Genomic DNA, 5,930 nt, shown 5'->3' with positions numbered 1-5,930 from the left:
GAAGCAACCTAAACGCCCATCGTCAGATGAATGGATAAAGAAGATGTGGTACATATATACAATGGAATATTATTACTCAGCCATAAAAAGGAACGAATTTGGGTCATTTGTAGAGATGTGGATGAATCTAGAGACTGTCATACAGAGTGAAGTAAGTCAGAAAGGGAGTAACATTATCATATATTAACGCATATATGTGGGACCTTGAAAAATGTTACAGATGAACCGGCTTGCAGGGCAGAAATTGAGACACAGATGTAGAGAACAAACGTATGGACACCAAGGGGGGAAAGCGGCGGGGGTGGTGGTGGTGGTGGTGTGATGAATTGGGAGATTGGGATTGATATATAAAATGTATAACTAATAAGAGCTTGCTGTATAAAAAAATAAACAAAATAAAATTCATAAATTCAAAAAAAAAAAAAATCATAAGATCATGAAGATAACAACAACAACAACAAAACTCAATTGGCAAAATTCTCAGAGGCTTTTAGTCTTTCATGGTGAAAAGCTTTCCCATTGGTGCTTCTCAACCTCAGGTCTATCCCTTTTGGTAAACATCAACTGTTTCCTTGAAATAATCACTGGGTGACCTATGTGCTTAGATGAAGGCATGTAAGAACCAGCATTACTTAAGGGTGCCATATCATATTATTGCCAAGGACTTATTAAAGCACTTAAAGAAAATGAAAAGTTTCTAACTAATTCCTTTCACAGCAAGCTCCTGGGAGACAAAGACTCTAAGGACCACGGGTTGCAGCCTGGAGATTTTGTCTATTGGACAAGATATCAAATAAAGGACTTGTAACAACCACATTGGAAGAGGCCATATCAGATATTACTAACAAATCTGTGCTGCAAAACTTAAAGGAGTAAGCTCTTGGATTCACACTGCTCACCTTAAAAAGCCTTCTCTCCTAAATGGGCTGCAACTCCTGTTTCTGACACCCAGCTTTGACTAACTAAAACCAGCACTACCAGACCAGGATGAGAAGATGAAATCTGAAGTAAACAGATGACCCAAGATGCTGGACCAGGTCTGTATGCTAATTACTTTGATAATCTCTCACTTTTGCTTATGAACCAAATGTATTTATTTCTTGGGCTCAATCATATGAAAATTTCAAAAATCAATCCAATTGCTGGTTTTGTGGCTAATTACCCATGTCCAGCACTTCTGGATTACACTGGTGGGTTTAATCTCTTCAGGGTTAAGACTGGCTAGACCTTAGGCATTTTATCTTAGAAGAAAGAAATTCTAGCACCATGCAAGCCACCAATGATATCACTAAGTGGGACCCTCTTACCTCGTTAATTAATGACACCTGTTCTGAACCTGGCCATAAATATTCCTTTTCACTAGATGTTACCCAATCCCAACCAGAGCAGCATGCTAAGGCTAAACCTAAAAATGGAACAACCCATCTTTTTGGTGGCATTATTCCCAAGTTATGGGATGAATTTATTTGATGCCAGCCTATGGCAACCTGAATATGAGGGACCTTCTCTGTTGGCGACAAACCAATCATACCAAAGATAATCAACCTAGCAATACTTATAAGTTATGGTGGATGCCACCTGAAAGTTGTCAATATACTATAACTTTGAGGACCAGTGATTGGTTTGGAACTAATTGGTTAAGTGGACTAGGGATATACTGGGTAGCTTCGAATGAGATCCAATGGATTTGTGGAACAAATTTGTGGCCTTGGCTTTCCTCAGGTTGGTTAGGGAGATGCACAATTGTTTTCCCTTGGGTTCAAGGTCACTTACCGGTAGCCTTGGAAACAGCCCGTGCCAATCTGCCTTTAATGTGGGCACACTGGGTTTGATAAGTTTTTCAATGATATGATCATTTGGTCGTGATATTTGTTCCTGCACATGGAATAGAAGATATCATTACTCACATAGAAGCTTTACTAAAATTTACTCAGCAAGCTTTGGATGATAGTAATTAAGCCATTAGCTTGCTCAATTCAGAAGTCTCCATGATGAGAAAAGTGGTCCTACAGAACTGCATAGCCCTTGATATTCTAACTGCTTCTCAAGGGGGAATTGTGCTATAATACATACTGAATGCTGTGTCTTTATACCTGACAAGTCTTCTAATGTAACTCATTCTTAATACATATGAAGACTCAAATTTCTGATCTGAATAATCCTCTTCCCAGCTTAGGGGAAATACTAGGAAAATGGTTTGGTTTAGGAGGATCTTGGCTTAAAACTTTACTAATAATGCTGTTTACTCCACCTGGCAATTTTAATTACAGTTTGTCTAACTTGTAAGGTGATAGTTTCTTGCCTTTCATGCCATATATTACCTACTCCTACTAAGATAATGATGTCTAAACAACTTGAAATTATTGATTACATCTATAGCTCTTTATAAAATAATGGACATGCACAATGCACATGTGAGGCAAAACTGGCATAAATCTTATTGGACAACCTGGAATTGACCTTCAGTCCTTGCCGAACATCCTATTAGTATAACCAACCCCCTCCCCCAAAATAGAGAACCAGGCTACTAGGTCCCAGCCATCAAGGGGAAGGATGAACCCAGGGCAGCTAAGCAACCTGCATTGAGGTGCGAAATAATTGATCACCTTATGCTTTTTTATCAAAAGGTTTATGATAAAAAGGGGGAGATTGATGAAATAAAACTTCATAATTTAAGGCAACTCTCTAAAAATTTAAACATAAAAATTTTCTCTGCCCTTTGGCCTCTTCTCTCCCTTCTACTGTGCATTGTGTATCTGCATTATGCATTGACCAGACCTCCCCAATGGCAGAAATACCTGCTCCACCATATACAGCAATATACTCCCAGTGCTAGCAAGATCATTCCTTAGGAGATAACATTCCTTCTTAATCCTGCAAGGGGTCAGGATGACCCATTACTTTGTAAGTGCAATTCTAGATTGTGTACACTGTCAATACATCATGTGATATATAACCTTCTGTCTCAAAAATGTATATAACTGTGTTTTGACCTCTAATGGGCAGAACAGTTCTCAGAGCTCTCTGGGTTATAATCTGTCTCCTGGGTTATAATCCTCAGGTTGGCTCTAATACAATTTTCCATCTCTTTCATAGATTGACTATTGATTAATTTTTCATCAACACATTTTTTTTAAGCCTGTAGCCGGTTACTTTGTAAGAGTCTGGAGATGAGCTCACAGCAAGTTTGAGTGTAATATAACCATTTCCAAAGAGGGTTTTATTTTATTTTGTAATAACATTTTAAGTGATTTGTCAAGAAAATATCCAAACCCAAATAAAAATTTGTCTCTTGTTCTACAGTTGGATCATGTATGCTAAGACATTTTCTCACTATGGACAACAAAAATAAAGTATCTTTGGGACTTTCCTGGTGGTCCAGTGGTTAAGACCCTGCGCTTCCAATGCAGGGGGTGCAGGTTTGATCCCTGGTTGGGGAACTAAGATCCCACATGCCACGTGGCACAACCAAAAAAAATAAAAACAAGTAAAAAATTAAAATAAATAATGAAGAGAAAATAAAGAAAAAAAGTCTCTTTAAAATGACATTTCAATAGCTGATGTTGCCAAACTAATTAATATAAAAAAGGGGTTTGAAAGGGAGAAAACCTTTTTTAAAATATGAGTTACTTGGTACTATATTAAGATTAAGGGGAAAAATACTTTTCCCCCAAATGATGAATCTGTATCTTATTAATACAAGCATTTTAAATATTATTCCTTTATTTTAGAATGAATAATGCTTATAAGTATAACTAAGTCTCAAGTATAAAGGGCTGATTATCTGCCTGGAATATAATTTAAGCCTTTCTTCCACTCCCAACTTATCATTTAGAAATTTCATTGTATTAATAACAAAAGTTAGGTAACTAAAGGAACAAGGTATAATTCAAATAAGCAAATTCTGTTCTTTATTAGCTGCCCTTGAGAAACTTTGAAAATGGAGTTGAGGGGAAGCAATACCATAATGCTTATTATACTCATCAATTTATTTAATAGTGTTCTCTTTCTTCTCTATTAGCAAAGCAGTTGAATAAAGCTTTATGTACTTACTCAAAGAGACTAAATCTCGGTATGTTAAATGGCTTGCTCCATGTTGGTTTAACATGCACACACATAAACATATAAAACAAACCAAATAAATACTTAAGAACTTGATGTAGAGAGACGATTCCTTCCCCAAAAAGAAGCTTCTGGTAAGATGAAGTAGACATACTTTTCCCTATTCTTCTCACTATTCATTCTTACAAATAAGAACCCTGGACACTATATATAAAATAATAATATGAAAGGTGGAGAGAAGACAGACAGCTAGGATCCTTGGAACCAAAAGGAAGAGATGTTTATGAGTTCTGTGGGGTTTCTCTTTGCCTCATATACCCCAGACTTGGAACTGAAGGAGCTAGAAAACTCAAACTGCCAATTACTGCTGTAAAAGGCCCAATAAATCCTGGTCTCCCTAGCAACAGATCAGGAAAGGAGCATCTTAACAAGGCAGAGAACTTTTATATAATAATTGCTCTACTCCAGTCAAACATTACAGAAAAGAACTGTGGCTCATCACCCCTACCCATACCAGAAAAATCCAGGTGGGTACCACAGAATTCTCATGAGGTTGTAGCAGAGCACCACAACATTCATGCGTGGGTGATGTTCAAGAGGTCCAAGTAGATAACTGGGACTCTCATCCCCCTTCGTCAGCAATGAAACCATTCATCCCCATGATATCAGTGGAGACCACGTAGAAACTCTGGACTTCAGCCCCATGCAGCACAACATTTTTTTACCTACTGGGGAAATATCAAAGGAGAAGTGGAGAGTAAGGAACTTCACTATCACCTAATGGTACCAAAGCACCCCCATTACAGTATCACTGGAGACTGTGAGGGAAGCCAGAATTCCGATTCTTGCCCAGCAGTAAAAATAAGCAAATAAGCTCCCATCCTTAGGTGGTAATGAGGTCAAGTGGGGAATCTGGAAGTTACAAGGTGGTGATACTCCTTACCCTGCCAAAGCACTGTCAGAGAAAACCAGATGAAGCAGAAGATTTAAATAACACCCAGAGTCTAATAACATAATATTAAAATGTTCAGGTTTCAACTGAAAATCACTTATACCAAGAACAAGGAGGATCTTAAACTGTAGGAAAAAAGAAAATCAAAGTGTGTCAACACTGAGATGATACAAATAAAATTATTTGAAAAAGATTTTCAATCAACTTTTATAAAAAAGCATCAGTGAGGAATTACAAACACAGCTGAAACAAAAATAGAAAGTCTCATTAAGGATTTAGAAAGCACCAGCAAGGAAATAGAAGAAATAAAAAAGACCAAATGAAATTTTAGAAGTAAAGCATAGAGTAAGTAAACATTTAAAAGCTCAATAATGGGCTCAAGAGATTGGAGAGACCAGGTAAAAAATTTATGAACTGAAGATACAGCATTAAAAATTGCCCAAACTATTATAAGAAACAAAAAGCAGAGAATAACATCCTTCATAAATGTATATGCAAAAGTATTCAACAATATATTAGCAAACAGAATTCAAAAATATATAAAAAGGATATACACCATGACCAAGTGAGATTTCTTTCATCTATGTAAGGCTAGTTCAACATTTGAAAGTCAAATAATGTAAACTCTCACATTAACAGAGTAGAGAAGAAAAATCATATGATTATATCAATAGATGCAGAAGAAAACACTTGACAAAATCCACCAGGCATTCATGATAGAAACTCTCAGAAAGCTAGGAATAGAGAAGGACTTCCTCAATTTGATTTAAAAAAAAAATTAAAAAAATCACTACAGCCAACATCATTCTTTTTCTCTTTGTATTTTTTTCACATCTTTATTGGAGTATAATTGCTTTACAATGGTGTGTTAGTTTCTGCTTTATAACAAAGTGAATCAGTTATACATGTGCGTATG

General features: G+C 36.5%; 1 long non-coding RNA gene across 1 annotated transcript in view; it reads right to left on the bottom strand.

Moving 5' to 3' along the window:
- LOC129391721 (uncharacterized) overlaps positions 1-5,930 on the bottom strand; it is a 24,861-nt gene that overhangs the window by 13,102 nt on the left and 5,829 nt on the right. Inside the window, exon 2 of the long non-coding RNA XR_008616359.1 lies at positions 1,774-1,875. This is a non-coding gene — a long non-coding RNA (uncharacterized lncRNA). The remainder of the gene's footprint in view (positions 1-1,773; positions 1,876-5,930) is intronic.

This window comes from Physeter macrocephalus, chromosome 21 (assembly GCF_002837175.3).
Source record: "Physeter macrocephalus isolate SW-GA chromosome 21, ASM283717v5, whole genome shotgun sequence".
NCBI classification, from domain to species: Eukaryota; Metazoa; Chordata; class Mammalia; order Artiodactyla; family Physeteridae; genus Physeter; species Physeter macrocephalus.
This window is presented reverse-complemented; position numbering and strand designations above follow the sequence as displayed.